This window comes from Carassius auratus, unplaced genomic scaffold, assembly GCF_003368295.1.
Source record: "Carassius auratus strain Wakin unplaced genomic scaffold, ASM336829v1 scaf_tig00215947, whole genome shotgun sequence".
NCBI lineage: Eukaryota > Metazoa > Chordata > Actinopteri > Cypriniformes > Cyprinidae > Carassius > Carassius auratus.
Window position 1 is genome coordinate 126752 of NW_020528327.1, and position 18765 is coordinate 145516.

The following is an 18765-nucleotide window of genomic DNA, read 5'->3' on the forward strand; positions in this document are numbered from 1 at the left end:
TAAAAAAGGCAGTAAAAGGTTTCTGTTAGGTAGAACAGAAACAGTTTGTTCATGAATAATACATGTACTGTATAAGAATACAGAGTCTAGCCAAACAAAAGCAGTGTATTGTAGTTACAGTCGATCTTTTCGGTTTAACGTCAAAACTCGTAGGCCTACCCCAGTATGAAGAGCTCAGCATCTGAATAAACAACAATATATTGCCTTTCATTTCCTCTAAGGACTCAACTGAGTAGATAAATATCAGCTGAAAAAAAAAAAAAAAAAAAAAACATGCATTGTCTTTTGCATTATATATGTTTCCCAGCTTGACCTGAAAAAACAAATGCAAAAAGGCTGTTCTTAGGGTGTACATAATAGGAATTTGAGGCCCTGCCGCCCGACACTGAGCATAGGCTCCCCAGCAGTCAGGCGCTGTAGTTATCATCACCGTCTTTATCAGAAACAGGCCTAACTGTGACAGCAACACAAAAATAATCTTTGAAAATGGCGGTGAAGCACTCCAGGGCCTGATGAATAAATAACCTGCGTTCCTGACGCCAGCAGCTGTTCTGTTGTATATGTTGAGGCAGCAAAAGGAGGGAAAATAAATACATTAAGGAAATGCTGAGAGACATGCACCCCATCACTCCTCGCCCATTTCCCCTGTGCTCCACACACTAAAGGACAAAGCATGTCGTGTATAGAATGCTTTTCTCAAGGCAATTGTATATAGGTAATATACGTGCCGAATGTTTCAGCAGCACTCAACTCCTCTATGGTTTAAGTAGATCATAAACAGCTGTCATATTATTGCTAGTGCCGTAAAATCAAATATTTGTTGTGAGGAAGTATTAACAGAAATATTTTGAAAGCACAGAAAGAAGTCTAACAGAATTCATATTGTTATACTGATATTAACAGAACGGTATTTTTGGATATTTCCTAGAGTAATATATGATGGCGAGTGTCCCTGTTATTAATGCAGTACTACTTAAACCCATCCAAAGTGCACACACACAGAGCAGAGTACACACACACACACACACTGTGAACACACACACAGAGCAGTGGGCAGCCATTTGTGCTGCGGCGCCTTGCTCAAGGGCACCTAAGTCGTGGTATTGCCGGCCCAAGATTCAAACCCACAACCCTAGGGTTAGGAGACAAATTCTCTAACCACTAGGCCACGACTTCCCCGTATGAATTATTCTTTGGATATTTGGTATACAATGAATATTTTACAAAATTCCATACAGTGCACAGAGTGAAAACAATATATAAACCTGGGATTTGATGCTAAAACCTATCCAATATATGTTGGCTTTAATTGCAGTCGAGTATGGAGCACAGGTTTCAGGCCGACAATTGATAGTAGCCATTAGCAAATGATTAGGTCGACAGTGATAAACTATATTTCATCGATTTGTCCCAACTACATTTCCGACTTCTGCTAAAGGGAATGAATAAATTCACCCCGGCATATGTAATGCATGACTTTATATTCATAATTTCCACAAGAGGAGCCTCGGGCTCTAGAGCTCTCTGTCATGTCTGGATGGAGCTGGCAGCTTGTCAATGTCTTACATTCACATGCGCAATGGTTTGTGCCAAATCTTAAATGACTGTTTTTCATTCAAATAGGGGTCTAAGGATTTGCAATAAGGAAGCGAGAAAGAGAGAGAGATAGTATGGTGAAGAAAGACTGTATCTTGGGTGCTGAGGCTGGGATAATTTCTGCATTTCAAATAGCATAATAAAAAAGGTCACCTTAGACAGCAGTACTATTTTGCACATTTACCTGAATTAACTGAAACTCTGTTAGTTTCTGACCTCATGCATTCACCATATCCATAATTTTCACTTGGAATATTTTTCAGAAAGATATATTTTAATGTCTGATTAACAAACATCCACGTACACACAGCCTCATTTTTATTTGTGACAAGTGCTTAAAACCAAGACGAAGGTCCACGTAAGTAAAAGTACTTTGCAGAAGGAAGCACTTCATGGTGACACGTGTGTTTACTTGGGACTGCAAAAGCAACTAAATTGGGCTCTACACACAACATATGGAACCTGATCAACCAGAAAAGACCTTTGAGGTCAGGATCTCACGCCTAATTTTGAAGCTTGCAGTGTTGCACTCTGACCTTTAGCATTCCTTTCAAACTAAATGGGCTTATGTTCAAAGATTGGCTTTGCAGTACAACAACTGGACAAACGTTCAACAAAAACAACACAAAATCCTAATTCAGATAACTTTAGACAACATCAATACGAATGAAACAACTGATATGTTTTTAATTGAAGAAAAGCATGTTCAGAAAGCTTACCATTTTATGGGAAGGCAGTGATATATTAAATTTAATTGAGCAAACATGTTATCTGCATCTCTGTGATATCTGTTATGGAAGTTGGACTCTTCCTACCTGACTGCATAAGAAAGCATAACTTTTAAATTTTGCAAATTTGTATGAATTTGCCCTATTTGATTTGCATTGATATATATACATTTAAGAAAAAAAAAATGCACTTGAGCTTAAAGTTGCATCCTTTACACCATCCCATAAAATAGTCATGAATTACAATGAGAGTGTGTTGCTCTTCCCAGACTCCACTGAGCTGTGCAACTGTGACAATATTAAAGGCACCTTGGATTTATTATTTTTATTTTTCACCAAAATAATGCTATCAGGGAACCCAGGCTCAAAAAAAACGTACCATATTTTTTGCAAAATATGATGTTGCTTCTTAACATTTTGTGACATTTTTTAAGTGAATTGTCCAGTAAGTGGAGCTAAAAGCATGCAGTTTTCTCCCAAATAGATGCATATGAATCTAGTAAAGTTTTATACACTGGATTTTGGCCACAGTTCATAAATGAAATGTACACTGAGTGGCACTAAAATGTTAATGTTATATCCTGTCATAAATAATATACCATCTAAACCCTAACCGATAATGTTAACAAAAGCAAACATGAGGTAAAAATGCATTTTCTGGAGCAACCATGCCAGTTTAGCTTGCTTCTAAGAGTCTTTTTTTATCTCTTTTTTTTCCTGACTCGTGTTTTATGGGACTTGTACATGAGCGCCCTTCATTGCCATTGCAGTGCTGTATCAGGTGAGTTGCTGAGCATGTCTATCAAGTCAGAAAAGCCATGCATATGGAGTTGATCATGTGATGCAAATGTCAAAATGTACTTGTTTACAGATCATGCACAATGGTAAACATTTTTGAGGTCATAGCATGCTTTTGCGAAAAAGATTAAGAACTATCTTTATTAATGAGTTTGCCCCATTATCATAAATTGTGTTAAAAGTAATAAATAAACATTGGTGTTTTACTGCCACTACTAGTGTTTATTTCAGCTGGCTAGAAGCACATTTTTTCCCACTTTTCCCAACAAGTCTATGTTGAATTTTTGTCAGGAGTGTGCCTATGATGTCATAATAAACTGGGTTTTGGAGCAGACAGTCTGTTGGCTTATGCAACTGCATAATCATAATTTCCTGTATATTTAACAAATACTGTACAGTATATACAAATTGACAGCCCTACCTAGTCAAACATTCTTGCAAGACTAATACTTTAGTTGCATCATGTGCATACAATTCAAAGTCTGCATTTCATGGTTGCATAGAGATGTAGGCCACATTTACATCAAGCATGAGGGTTTCATTATGGTTTTTACAATCTAACAGGGAATAAAGAGCAAGATGTGCAGTGTGTAATTTGCAAAGTTATGTCAACTGACAGTCAAATGGCTCTGTTCCAAAACCCATAGTGGCTGATGTACAGTAGAAAACATTTTAAGGCTTCACAGGAGCACTCATGATGTGAAAAGTAGGTAATCTATTTGAGACGGCTTCTTTCAGCCAAATATCATTGCACGCAACAAGAAGACATTTTATTTCAAATTATACTTAATTTGCTTCAACCCTTCTTGGAAGGCTTTTTGTGTTGCCCCTGCTTAAAGCTAGACAACATGAGCGAGTTGCTGCTGCTGCTTTGTTTTAGTAGCTTACGTAGTGTAGCAGCTAAGTATTCAAAAGTATTTAAAAAAATCTGAATCACATGAATTTTGGTGTTGAGTGGGGTTCTGCTATGGCCTTTGTGCAGGCCAGTCAAGTTGTTCCACATCAGATTCACTAAACATTTCTTTATGGACTGTGCTTTGTGCACAGGGAAACATTGTCATGCTGAAACAGAAAAGAATCAGCACACTGTTCCAGCAACATTGGAGGAACATAATTCTCTAAAATATCATTGTATACAGTAGATTTGTCTTTACTGGAAATACATAAATGGTCAAAACTGTTAATTACAAGGAGTTCACATACTTCAGAACATGTAGTGTTGTTCACTACAGTTTTGGAACAGAACATCTAGTACAGGCAAATAATATGACATTCAAGATATTTGAGGTGAGACATCATGCCCATAGCACGTCCTGATTTTGCCAAGTTCGATGTGTTCCTAGGTCAAAATATTTTGTTGACCCTGGAACAACATTTTACTCCAAAAATATATTCTTAACCATATCCCTACACCTAAACCTAACCTTAACCATGAGTAATCCCTAAAATCAGAGGAAATGATAGATGAATGACACTGATGTACAAGCACCAAACACTGATTTTAAGCGTAAACTTCACAAAATCTAAAAACTGGTTCTTCAAATCTGATTGGTTAATCACAATGTTGTTCCAGGGTCAACAACGATGTTGTCCCAGGAACATGTCTCACTTGGTAAAATCAGGTTCTGCATGTCCATATGCTCTAAAATAAAACTCTACAAGACACCAGAATTATTCAAACATTACCCATGAATTATTAATATAATTAATATATTTAAAAGCAATATTGAAAACACTGTCATCATTTACAACTACCCTCATTTTATTCCAAACCCATAAGAGTTTATCTTTGAAATACAAATAAAGATATGTTGATGAAACCTGAGAGCTTTCTATGCCTCCATTGAAAGTCTGACACTTCAAAAAGTCCATAAACATATGTTAACGTAATCCACATGAAGCAAGTGATTTTCTGATTACCATATTTGATGTGCTCTATGTGCATTTATCAATCATCATATCTGAATAAAAGTCTTCATTAAATCTGTTCATCAACTAAAGTGATCACGTCTCTTCAGAAGACTTAAAAATTCTCAGTTCTTATGGATAATTTACAATGTCTTTTTATGAACATTTTGAAGATTCCGTTTAAAAGGAGGGAAATGTATCAAGTTTCATTAAAAATAACTTTTGTGTTTCAAAGATGAATGAAAGAGCCATTGGTTTGGAACACCATAAGTGAATGTTGAGAATTAGCATTCTGTGGTGAACTATGCCTTTACTTAAACATAGCCTGATTGACAGGAATATCAGACGTTTTTGCACTCATTGGAAGTGGATGGGGATCAGGGTGTTACAAATCAGATTTCGAAAGAGATGGTTATAAGGAATACAGATTTATTTGCAGGGCTTGGAAATGGATAGGAAGCCTCATGATGATCACGGTAAGAATAATGGTCTAGGAATTTTGACAGGTGATGGAGAATGGCACGGGAATCTGGAGCTAGAGCTGGGGACCAAGAGACTAGAGACAGATTCCCTGACACAGGGAATGTTCAGATCCAAAAAAAAGATTTTAAAAAATTAATAAAAGTAGTCAATACAAAAGTAAAAGTAGTCAATACAATTTGTGCGCTGCATAGCAATTATTTTAAAGTCATATGTTAGCTTGGTGTGAGGAATAGAGCACTGTTATTTAGTGAACACAGAGCGTAGTAGTTATGACTGCTCACTTTCTCTTTTTGAAAAACAACAATCTGCTATGAATATATCCTTTTGTGTGCCAAAAGAAAGAATGAATGCCATACAAGTTTCAAAAGAAATAAGGGTAAGTAATTTAAACTTTTGGATGGATTTATTTAACCCATTATATATTTAACCTACTAATTCATGATGACATTAACAAATCTTTTCTTTATAACATTTCCAATACCAATTTTCTTGTCACATGCCATTCTATTTGCCAGAAGCATGTGAACAATGAGTATTCCAATGCACTTGTTATTTTATTGAAAGCTTGCAGAAATTATTTAATATTGCCCTGTAAAATTCAGCCCATCTTAATCTGGACACACCAGTTAAAAAGTGTTCCATTTTTCACTTCAACTCTAAAACATAAACAACACAGCTGAAGTCAGTATGTCTCACAGGACAACATTTTACTGGAGTTTTGGGTATCTGAAAGTCTGTTGTTTCAATTTTGCACCTCCCCTGCCTGTAGCAGACAGGTTCTGCTGTCCACATTAAACCATTGTTTATTTCCCATCAGGCCTCTGGATCTTCCTTTGGAATATTTGAAAAATTGATCAAGTACGTATCTCTCTGTCTTTTGAGCCACATCAGATGCTGACTTTGCAATTTTCTAATGGAAAAGGTTTCTTTCCCTTCATATAACAACACATCAATTCTCGTTTGGGGTCACTTCCTTCTAAAAACAGTCAGACAAGTCAAAGTAATGCATGATTTATGTAAGCTGAAAAAGGCATGTTACCATACAAACAAAAGAAAATAAGCTTGACTTTCAGATGTTGTTCTACAGACACCACCAAGTCTAGAACGTTCAATGATTAAGCCCTATCCATTATAAAATAATCTTTATAGGACTTAAACCTTATCCAATATACTCGGGAAATTCTCAGCAAAAAAAGTGCAGAGAGTTGATGATGCATAGAAAACAGGAAGGAAGGGAGAGAGAGAGGGACAGAAGCGTCACCTCATTATTTTTCAGACTGAAAGAAGAAGGTTATAAGACAATAGTTTTAGTATCCACCACATTTACAGGAAGAGGGCAAGCAAAATAAGTCTAAAAGCTAAAAGCGAGGTTTAGGTTGATCGGTACGGAGGCTCCTGAGGGGGGAAGGTGGATGGGAGGGGAGGAGAAGCGGAGCCGCCAACAGGATGTTGTGAGTGGAGGAGCCCCACTGAGCTCAGAGACAGCAGCTGTCAATCAAAGGCTCATTAGACTCTGAGAAGGCGGCACAGGGGCACTCACATAACAAATAAGAGCAAGACAGGCCACAGTCAGAGCCATCCTGAGTGATGTGTGTGTGAATCGACATGACACACATTCACAATCTCAAGCACAGTTCATTTCACTCCCAGCCACAGACCACCAAAAATCATGTGATTCTGAATTTTTTGAATACATTTGAATACTTAGCTGATACACTATGTAGGCTATTAAAACAGCAGCAGCAGCAGCATCTCGCTCATGCTGTCTAGCTTTAATTAGGGGCAATTTATGTGTGGAAAAATGTATTCCCACCTGTCTGTGAAGAGTAATGTGCATTTAAGCAGGGTCCTGCTCAGGCATTGCTCGGAACACAGTAACCGGTGGCCAGTTGTTTGCTGCTTAACCTGCCCACTTGCTGTTTGTTTTCATTAAGAGGTAGCTGTTTATCATAGATAATTCATTGCTTAATGAAAGGGGTTTCATTAATTCATCATGGCTGGATGTGCATTATTCAATTTGGAATTATTAGTATTTAGGAGGGATATATAAATATACAGGCTTAGTAAGGCAAAAGGTATTTCCGTTACACATGAATGGTTTCTTAATCACAGCAATGATGAGTGGCTAACCATTGGAATCTGAGGTGTAAACAAACAGAATGCTAATCTCAAGACAGCGCTCTCACATGTGGAGGCCGCTCGCTTTCATTTAATTATTCACCTCCGCATTTTGTGTTCATTAAGTTAATGCCAATTGTGAATGGCTGTTTAATGCTGTCTTATGAGTGCGAGGCACAATTACGAAACGTGTAATTGAAAACAGTTGGTTTTGCACATAATTATGTCATGACATGGAACTCTTTGTACTTACGAAAATTGCATATGTTACACTTGTTAGGTTGTGTTAAATATGCATAGGATTAGTAGTAAACGGATTCATTTTAGTATATGGTGTGGATTCCCATGTTTACATGATATCTAATTAAGTAAATTAAGTAATTTCTGTTAACAAGGTGGCACCTTTTAGAATGCCTTTTAATATTTAGCAATAATAATAATAATAATAATAATAATAATAATAATAATAATAATAATAATAATAATTTTACTTAAATAGGTAAAATGTCAATTGAAACCCTTTTTTGTGGAACAATGTGCACTAACATACACAATAATATCAGAAACGAGTATTAAATAAAGTCGTTTTTTTTTTTTTTTTTGCTTTTAAGACTAGCAGAAAGAAAACATACAAAATAGACAATTAAGTGTTTGTTATTGCACATCTATTTGCATCTGTAGATTACAAGATCTTTAAAATTCCATAAATCCAAAAAATATGACAATTTTTAGGATTAAAATGATGAGTAAAGTTAGGCAAATTATACAGTATATGAAGAAACTGGAATATATAGTATAGAATAGATCTGTGGTGTTTGGTGTATGTGAGCGGAAAAAAAAAATGTTAAAATGGCTTTTAAAATAGATATCCAAAATCCAAAATCCCATGAGTAAAATGAAACAATGTTCAGATTTCTGTTCTGGACAACATTTCAGAAACCTGGAATACAATTGCAATCCTTAAGGTAAACAATCAAATCGAAAGTATGGTGATATCTATTAGTCAAATTTGTAACCTGTTCATCTGGGGTGTCTTGCCTTAAAATGAGGTAATAAGGACATCCCACTTATCTTTGCATGTCTGGAAAAAAATGATGAAATCCACTGAAGGATGTAAGCCTCTACATCTGTTATTCCACAGGGTTACTGTTTGTTCTTCCTGTGTGTAGCGGAGGGGAAAAGCAGAAAAATCACACAGTCTTGGAAATCTATTGCATTATTGAAGGGAGAACTTAAACAGAAATCTATGCTCTCTGTGCTGTCTTATCGTCTTGACAGTTGTGACAAATTACAGTGCTCTAGAGAGACGATGAGAATTTCTCCTAAAGTTGGAGTACATTAGAGAGACTCATAAACTGCAATATATTTTCCTCCCTCTTTGTGGCTCTGAGGAATTCATCACGAGAAGAAGAGAGAAGTTGAGGATGATGATGGGGACTGCAAATGAGAGCTGAAATCATGTCTTTTTAAGCGGGTGATGTGTCACAAACGGTGATGTGGAGCAGAGGAATCTTTTCATCTCAAGTTTCTTATGCACCCAAACATAGGCTTGCATCAAAGAGAAATCTCATAAATGTTGAAATGTGCTCTCTCAAAAACACGTCCATTAAGAGTGACCTTTGTAAAAATCGGTCTTCTCCAAGTGCCAGACTTCTATCATCCGTATAAAACACATTGATGGCACGCAGACCATCGCCAAATAGCTTAAATGTCTAAGTCAAGCCTTTTATGGCACCCTTTTGTAAAATAAAGACGCAAAAGAACTGAGATGACTTAGTTATAAAACAAAACATTTTGTTCTTCAAAAATAAAACTAAAGCTGTACGTGACTTACATTTGTGATTCAAAGTTTCCTTCTGGATGGTGACTGTGCCTCTGAGACTTTGAGTCTAAATGCAAGACTTAAAAGGATGTTTTTGGTTCTTTGCTGTGAGCCTGACCAGGACTTGTTAGAACATATAGTAGGCTTTCTGTACTTCATGTTATGTGCTTTCTCCTGTTCATAAAACAGTATAAAAATCATCTTTTGTCTCAAGGTGTTTGGAATCATGATCTAAAATGTACTTCAAGTGGCAACCCAAAATTTTTACAAAAGTAAAAAAGTATAAAATATCAAACATATTTTAATTTGGAAGCATTATCAAGAACCAATATAGATCCAAAAAAATATGAATTATATGAACTGGCTGAATAGGGGGGAAAAAGGTGTAATTTTTTAAATGCATTAACAGCAAAAATGTTTTATCAGCTAATTGGTCAGTGGCTCCCAATCCATGCAATTGAGAATTTCACGTGAAATAATAAAATATTTCTGACTTCCAGGTTTTGCGGTGGTCATACGAAATCACCATGTGTTGCATACAGAAAGCTGCATGATTAGAAGGTGTCTTGTGTATGTTTTATATATATTGCTACCTTATTGACAATAAACAATGGACTCTTTTGCCTGTAAAATTTTGTTATGGTGACCGCAAACACTGGGCCATACATTGTAGTTGCATCACACCATGTCCATGTTGCATGACAAGCAATAAAACCATCTTGTACATAAAAATCGAATTATATTAATCCAAGTCTCTTCTGATTGGCTGTGATTGTATTATGCTGCACAAAAATTTCATCTGGACATCTTTATGATCATCTCACCCCAACACTTCACACTGATTAAAATCATGAGCATTTGCCGACAGCGGTTGAGCCATTGAGCAGATGATCTTTATTAGTATCCGACTGGTCATCAGTGCATTGGAATGTTCTGTAAACACATCTGGTCTGTGGTAACAACTTTAAGCACAGGCGGATTCCACACCATCCTAGTTTAAGTCAGGAAATAATTGCAGTATGTTTCATTTCAAGCTCCTGGACACCAAACCACTGCCACTCGGTTTATTAAACCCAGACCCTATCCGTGTAATCTTTTTATTGTTTTTTTGTTTTGTTTTGTTTTTTGCTTTTTGCTTTTCTTCATCTCTCGTTCTTGCACAACTGGACTTGCCACTGTTTATTGCGATGAGTCCTGCTAATGAACAAATGACCTGTCACCTGAAGCACTTAGAGCATGGTGTTAAACTCTGGTTATAAAAACCTCTTCCAGCTCTATTGATTTACTGCCAGGGTATGATTGTACCCCAGGGGTAGGAGGCCTGCATGGGCCAACACTGCTCTTACTGTTTTACAGTCCATACAGCAAACAAATAAATCTTCCACTCATTAATTCACTCCTGCTCTCTGCCCACTGATAATGGTATAGGAAAAATTGGGAGCAGATTCATATTGGGCTCCTGCAGCTTGATGCATTGAGTCTTGCAATGCCCTTTCATATTAGATTATCTGGAGCAGACAACTTCCTCTTCTCTCTGAAGATTTCATTAGTGCTCCAGCGGACACATAAGGAAGTGATTTGGAGTGAGCTTCAACTGTTTTTGCGAGCGATGGTCATTACATTTGATGTCCCGCTAGGCACTTTTACAAGGCCCCCGCAGCACTAACTGTATGCGTCCTCGACTTTTAGGGAGAGATTACACCTCGTTTTTAACATAACCAAATCCAAAGGAGCGGGCCGTCCGGCAGTCAGCTGACTTTTACGAGTGGGAAAGACATGATAAACGTTGATAAAGCAGGACGTACCACCGAGAGCATCGCCTCAAGAGATTCATCGGCAAGCCCAATGTTATGATAACGCTGCAGAAAATTGGAAAAACTTCCACATGAAATTGATTCCTCTGATAATGACTGACCCTAGACACAATTACATCCAGACTGCTTTGCTCTGTTGAGAATAGCATCAAGAATGGTGTGACAAACTGTAGGTTTTACCGCATAACTCATGCTGCAGAAGGGCAATTAATTCTTCCTAGCAATGTAACTAAAGGATGCAAAAGCTTTGTACTAAATCAGCCAATTACTGCTTTCAAGTAATCAGAGTGTTAAGTGTTGAGTTGCTTTGAAGTTCTACCTCAATGCAATTCAGAGGTTTATGTAATACAAATGATGCTGATGCCAGTTTTGAATAAACAGTCCATCTAGATGAGACGTGATTGGAATCGTGTGTTCTCCACCACTCTGCACATGTGCTAGCGTCTCCTCAACCTCAGAAAGTTATGTTTTGTTTTTTTGAATGCATGATGGTTTCATACGGTTTTGAAAAAAATGGATACAATTTATGAAAAGTTAAAATTTTTATGACTCTAAAAATGTCTTATGGAATAAATTTAGTAAAAATTAAAAACATTTTCTTTATACAACTCTTACATACAAGTAACTGTACATACGCTATAAAAAAATGTTTTGATGTGCATTCAAGATTCAAAACATTTTTTATGATTATTGTAAATTCAGTCACACTGCACGATATCTCACAACCTAAAATAACCTTGTCTTGTCATAAAAAGGTCAAATTATCTGATATTATAAGTGACTTTTTAACTTTGACACAATCATGAGACCATGGTAACCACTCAACTTTACGAGAAAGTATTTTTTATTTTTTATAATAAGTTGTGCTTTTTCTATCATATGTAACAGTAATTCTGTTCGAAAACAGTAAAAATAAAGATCACATAATGACCTCAAACCCCATAGAGGATTATAATAACATTAATTATTTCCAATGATTTCTAGTGTGGGATAGAAACGTAAAGCCTCTGCTGTGGGATGTCTCCTACTCTCGCATTTATCTTCATCATCTAGTTAATGGCCTTTCCAAACTACCAGCATTATCCATTCTTTGTATTCCTGCCATCCTAACATGTCACATAATGCTACATTAAGTACCATTTATTTAAACGAACTGCGATTTCAGAATATCTAACCTTTTAGACAATCACTGGCAAACCAAAAATTGATAAAATGGCAAAGGCAAAAAAATAAAAAATAAATAAATAATAATGATTAAAAAAATGTAATATCTGACTCCATTAAAAGTAGAGATGCACCAGTTGCAATATTATAATTTTTTATGTCCGATCCAGATTGCAGAATCCGATTTTATTTCTAAGAACTATAATTGACAGCATATACCAAAAAAAAAAAAAAAAAAAAAAAAAAAATCTACCTTTTTTTTATTTCAAAGCAAATAAATTATTTATATAATAAAATAAATTATTAAACATTACGATTCCCCCAATCTGAACTAAGTTACAAATGTTCTTGCACTTAAACAACTCTCAAAGTAAAGTGATGTGTGACTGGAAAGAGCAATAACAATTAACTGAATATGTGTTGTTCCATAACAAAACAGTAATTTCCCACTATGTCTATAAATGGTATTTTTCCCCCCTAAACAAAATTGTAAATAATTTTATAAGATTAATACTCAAATTAGTTTTGAACATCCAAAAATAGAAATGTTGGGGAAAATGCAATGATACTTTTAAATATGAAACTAAACCACCAGTAGGTTGTAGGTTATTTTATTGAGTCATTTAGTCATTCATTCAAATGATTCGTTCAAATGGCTGATTCATTCAGAAACGAGGTAAGTAACTCTGTATTTATGGATGGATTACTGAATCATTGACTCACTCAATTCGTGGATTAATTAATTAACGAAACACCGCTGTGTTGCTGGGAGACACACACACAAGAGTTCTAATTTTAAATTATTTTTCTCATTTTTAAACTTGAAGTTCTAATTTTAACTTATTGTTTATTTAACTACTATTGTATAAAATTTGTGTGTTTTGTTATTCATGTTGCGTTATAAGAAAAGAAAGGGAAGGGGAAAAAAACGTTCAAATGTTGCTTCATTCACTTTGACATTACATTAATATACAGTAGCTTTTACATTGTATTGATCTAATTATACAGCATTAAAGAACAAATCACATCTGCTATGTATCTACAGTATATGGCAATTAAATGCTTCTAATACTGTAAGACATTCTCCCTATTTCAGAAATCAGAAGGAATAAAATAATACAATTAAATTATAATAAATATCACAGCAGTGCAAATATGAATAATACAATGATAAATACAATATATTTTGCACATGTTGGGGTCTATGTGCACTTATATATGGCAATATGAACACATCTCTATGGGTAATAAGACATGCATATTCTTTCCATGATGCTTTACCTAATAATTTAGCATGTGTAAAATACACTGTAGGTTTAAAAGCAACAAAGCAATGTCAGAAAAACAAAAGACCTCCTTGATATTCATATCAAACATTTATCTTGTCTGTCTCTCCTTTCCAGAGGGGCAGACGTGACAGACAGCACATGCTTCCTGTCACAGTATACGGTGAACTCCCTGAGCATGGCCTGAGAGCCATGTGACATCTCGTGGTGTCTCCCAGTCCCAGCACATCAGGCAGCAGAGATGTGAAGATGACAGCAAACTTGACACACCGTATACAGCTGCTAGGGGCAAATCACTACACTGCCGAGATTCTTCTTCCTCTTGCTTCCTGCCAGAGATCTCTGACCTGTACTCGAAACACTAAGCTCACTGTCCAGTATTCATCTGATAGTCTTAAGAAGCTTGAACCACAGTGAAGCAATTATAATTCTACGGGGAATGAAACACGAATGCACCGCTGTTGCTTTCTAGCTATGCATAACTGGTACCAGGTGTGCACATGCTGAGCAATTCCTTAAAACATCAGCCTGGGCTCTGTTTAGCTCTTTGAGTCATCAGGATTTTGGCCTCCCCTGGCTCGGGAATATGACCATAACAGTCTTTTGTAATCATTTAGTCATGAGGTGTCAGTCAAACAAAATCACCTCCACAAGCCAAGATGCTTTTCATGTACAAAATCATACCACAGTGTTTGAAGAGCTTGGACACTCATCAGAGCTGAAATTTTAAAGCTCAAACACACATCTGTTGGTGGAAAGAGGATCTAATAAAGCAGCTTGCAGTAACACGATCAAATGATGTCTTCTGCGAATGTATTTATCCCCACTGATAGCAGTGGGATGCATATTTAGGTCAATGAGATGATGCTTATTATGGTCTTTTAAATTATTTATTTGTTTGCTCAAAAAGTTTACATTGCATAATGTACATGCAATACAGCTTTTATGTAGCTCAAAGAGTATTACTAGAGATTAATAAGTGGTTACACAACATGACTTTTTTTTTCAGCAAATTTGTCTTTTATGTATTCATAATATACTTAAATGAAACCAACATGAATACAGCTTAAATGTAACAAATGCATATACATTGCATCTGCAGACATTGCATCAGGCAAAAGTATATGAACATGCTTGCAGATGCATGATCCCCCCAGATCCCTGCTGCTTATTCTTATCAGAGCTAGAACTGGTCCTGGCACATGCACAGTGGATGAATCTATCCATACGGGACTCATGGTGTAGAAACCCCCTGGCCTGAAGATTATTGGGGGACCTATGGCCAAAATCATGTTTTGGGCCGTCTATAATCTGCAGGGCAAACGATTAGGTTTTTTAGGCTTGGCTTTCCATAGCCTAATTTGCATTTAAAAACCCTTAAGTAATCTGGAGGCTTATTTAAACCTCAATAAGAGAAAAGGCGGGGAGAGAAAAAAACAGATCCACTTCCAGTGTTTTCCCATGGTAGCGCACATCCATGATCAGCTGGTGCATGCCGTGCCCATGGCATATGCAGCGCTTCTGCGTTATCAATGGTTTTAATTGACTAAGATTTTTTTTTTTTTTTTTTTTCACAGCATTCAAACAAAACCAAATCACAGAGACAACTTCAAGGCATAAACATATACAAAATATGCATTTTAAAGACAAAGGCCAAACGAGACGTTGAGATGCTTTAATAAATCAAAGGCTTAGAGGACGGGTATTCACAATGGCATTACTGATGTTTGGTAGCAGTACAGCTTTTCACACATACAAATGCATCTGGTGACAACAGCCACAACAGAATGTGTTATCAAGTCACTGAAAAGCATTTTCTCTGGTGACTGTGATCCAGACAATAGAATAAATCATTTCATGAGGCTTTTCAAAAAGACCCTATATGCATCTTCACGCTTGCCATTTGAAACATTTTCATTTTTTGCGACTCTCACACAATGTAACTAATCAATGAACACCAGTCTACTGCAACAACATGCATATAGATGAAATTGTCTCTATTTGTCTGCTCAGCTAGTTCTGCTTGCCATCATGAAGATATTTTCAGACAGCTCCTGTATGTTGCTTCCTATATGTCCAGAAGGTATCTGAAAGATTAAATCCAACCGTTCCATCTGAATGTATGAAATTTCATCTGACAAACACCAGCCCTGCAGGGATGTTCCCTTCATTAATACTTGACAATATTCTTGACGTTCCAGAAACCTAGAAGAGCAGTGTGCAAGTGCTGTAAAGTGACCCAGATTCAATCTTTACTCTGATGCTTTTAACACAGAGCAACACCTGTGATGCAATATTAAAACCTGAGCATTACAAGGACAGCATGGACAGACGTAATGATTGGTTGCACAGAATCCATCCAGATGGCGAATTTTTATCAAAAAGCATCATGGAGAATGCTTTAGAAGGACAATGTTCTGAGGGACGTTCTTTGCATGTTTCTTTAAATCTAAACTGCTCTTTGGTGGAATCAGATGGAAATTTCACATTCAGTCTCTTGTGTAATACAACAGATATGTGCAATGTTTGTCATCTGTCACAGGCATGTGACAGAGTAGCTTACTGTGGCTGTGTATTTTTACCTCAACTATTCTAGAATATTCTGAGGCAGGCATTTTTTAAACTGTTCCCTTTTTAGGTACACCTTGCTAGTACCGGGTTGGACCCCCGTTGCCTTCAGAACTGCCTTAATTATTCATGGCATAAATTCATCAAGGTGTTGGAAACATTGCTCTGAGATTTTGGTCCATAGTTCTTGCAAATTTGTCGGCTGCACATCCATGATGCAAATTTCATGTTCTACCACATCCCAAAGCTGCTCTATTGGATTGAGATCTGGTGACTGTGGAGTGGTTATTTGAGTTACTGTTGCCTTTCTATCATAGCTAACCAGCCTACCATTCTCCTCTGAAATCAACAAGGCATTTTTCGTCCACACAACTGCCACTCACTGAATATTTTCTTTTTTTTCTTCTGACCATTCTCTGTAAACCCTCATGACTCTTTATGAAGGGAAAAACACTCTTGAAATACCAGATAATTGACAAGCAATTATTGCAAAAGGCATGCTGTAAAATGTAATGTGGGGCTACTCCTCAAATAGCTATAGAATAAGATATTTAAGAATTGATAGTTCAAGATATTTGTTAAAACATGGAAAAATATTTTAAATATATGTAACAGCTACAAGCAGTGACTGTCAGGCAAAAAAAAAAAAAAAAAAATATTATTAAATCTGACCTGCTTTGAATTACACTTGCAAGACCTGTCTTATTAGTGGTGGTTGTTCAGCCAAGCGTAACTATTACTATTGCTCACAGGTTTTATGGGTTAGGGATTTCAACAACCTAATCCTTTTAAACTTTTCAAAGTATCCTCAGACTTACAATTTTCACCTGGCAGACAGTTAAGAGTGTGACAAATATCATAGATTGCACTGAAGGAGGGATCTGAGCCATATCAGAGGGATCAGAATGTCAAAGACTGGTTTCTTGTGAATTCGTCCAGTAAGCAACTACTTAGCGACCATTTAGAAATGCTCTAGCAACTACCCCGAACAGGAAGACCAAAGGTTCTATTTAAAAATATACATAAAAACACAGCACAGCACTTCTGGTTTTCTGCCTTGGTTAATAACTACTTTGTTTGGGTAGAATTACTAGACTGCCAATCTGAAAGAAAGAAAAAATCCCATCTTTCAAGTGCAAAAAACACACACATACACAGAGAGAGAGAGAGAGCTTCTAGTCGCACTTAAGTCTTTTCTTGCTCACTCTTCCATGCTGTAAGCTCTCTACGCACTAAACAACCATTTGGAGCATCTGAATGGCTGACTGCTCCACAGAACTCTGCCCACAGGGGTACAGACAGGTGACACTTGATGAGAACGTACTAGCTGTTGTGTTGTTGACTGACAAGGTGGACTACTTCACAAAGGCAATTAAATATGCTTGAGATACCAAAGGCAATACTTTAGTGACACTCTGTGGCTCTCTTTTTTGTTGGACATTTATTTCCCTTTTGAAAGAAAGATTGTTAAATGCACCCACTGCTATCTGGATTTTTTTTTTTAAGGTTTGCACTTTTGCATTATTAAACATGGTGGGTGATATTGACAGGAAAGAGTCTTGTTGCAGGCAGAGGCATTTAAATGCCTCCAATTAAATTGTTATCTAAAGAAGTTAACAGATTATCTAAAATTCAGTTCAAAATATAAATACACTTATTATTATTATTATTATTATTATTATTATTATTATTATTATTATTATTATTATTATTATTATTTATTAGCAATGATGTCTGCATGTCATGGCTATTTGCGTGAAAATGTGATTAAACACAAAGATACAGCAATATTAATGAACAAATGTGTATAAATTGTAAGATATTTCAGTAATAGAATTCAAAAGTTTGGGATAAAAAATATTATTACTTTTTATTACTCAGTCAGCAAAGATATATTAAATGAATGACAATAAAAGTTACTTGTTACAAAATGTAAAAAAAATATATATAATTTATAGTTTTTTTTTTCTTTCTATTCATCCTACAATAATGTATCTCAGTTTCTACCAAAAATATTAAGCAGCACAACTCTTTTCAACACTGAATATAATAAATGTTTCTGAACACGATATCAGCATATTAGAATGATTTTTGAAGGATCATGTGAATCACAGGAGAAAAAATGTATGTTTGCGCGTATACATACGTGTTATTTTCAAATTATAATATTTAATTATATATATATATATATATATATATATATATATATATATATATATATATATATTTCTTTTTTTTATCAAATAAACACATTTGTTTTACAGTATAGTGTTTACAATTATAAATGAAAAAAAAATACTTTAGGGGAAATTTTTTTTATGGTTTCTGCAAAGATACAAATCCTAATCAATAAGAAAAATAATCTGCTATGAATAAAAAATAATCTGCTAACTACATGTAAGGCTTTCAAACTCTTCAAGGAATTTTGGTTTGGGATTTGCCCTTGAGTTCCAAGGGAATTAGAGATTTCCCTTTGAGGT